Source organism: Capra hircus, chromosome 16, assembly GCF_001704415.2.
Source record: "Capra hircus breed San Clemente chromosome 16, ASM170441v1, whole genome shotgun sequence".
Taxonomy (NCBI): domain Eukaryota; kingdom Metazoa; phylum Chordata; class Mammalia; order Artiodactyla; family Bovidae; genus Capra; species Capra hircus.
The window spans coordinates 42,491,310-42,492,391 of NC_030823.1; positions in this window are offsets into that span (position 1 = coordinate 42,491,310).

Sequence of the window (1,082 nt, forward strand, 5' to 3'; positions counted from 1 at the left end):
CTCTGAGCTGGTGGTGTGGCCACAGGGGCCTCAGGGCAGCTCCCTCTGGCTGGTGTCCGCGCTGCGGTCAGTGGTCTGCACGGAAGGGGCAGCGCGGGCCCTGGAGCCGCCATCCCCTCTCACTGGCAGAACTGGACGCTCTTCACCCAGTATCTGGTTTCCTTGTGCTGCTTTTCCTTCAGGAACAAACAGTTCATCAAGAGCGAGTGTAAAACCTTGTTTTGTGGGTCAGGAAGGCCACCTCTCACTGCTCCATTGGAGGAACCCATTTGGCTCCTGGAGTCACCCCTGATGGCTAGTGGACAGAGACGAAGCTGTCCATCCTGGGAGTCCCACAACCCTGCACAGAGCCCTTGGATTGGCTGACCTCTGACCTCTGAGTCGGCTTGTTGGCAGATGGGCTGGCTAAGGGTAGGACCACAGCCAGACTGCTGTGATACAAACGTCACCCTGCCGCTTAGCAGCTGTGTGACTTTGGGCAACTTACTCAACCTCTCTGTGCACTGTGCCCCCAGCTTCCATAACATGTGGTAATAATAACACCACCTCCACCAAGCTCTTATGAGAATGAAATGGTTTGGTAGCTGCTCTTAGGACAATGACTGGCACAAAAGGTTCTGTAAGTTCTTGTCACATAAACTGAAGCAAAGAGGGTGATCCTCAGCAGGATTCTGGCTCTCTCTCAGGTTCCAGGGTACTTTGTCACTGTGCTCTTCTGGTGCTTAGCAATTTTTTCTTTCTTTGGCAGCGCTGCCTGTCTTTGTGGGATCTATGTTCCCTGACCAGGGATTGAACCCAGGCCCTTACAGTGAAAGCACCAAGTCCTAACCACTGGACTGTCAGGGAATCCTCTGGCACTTAGCTATTTTTTAAAAGAGAAGATTTGTTAATTTTATTGATTCTTTTGGGTGGTGGGGAGGAATCAGTTTCTTCCATTGAATTTCTCTACTGTTTTCCCATTTTTGGTGTAATTGAGTTCTGCTATTTATTAGTTCCTTATTTATTTACTTATTTGGCTGCACTGGGTCTTAGTTGCAGTATTTGGGATCATCAATCTTCCTTGCAGCTGTGGGATCTTTAGT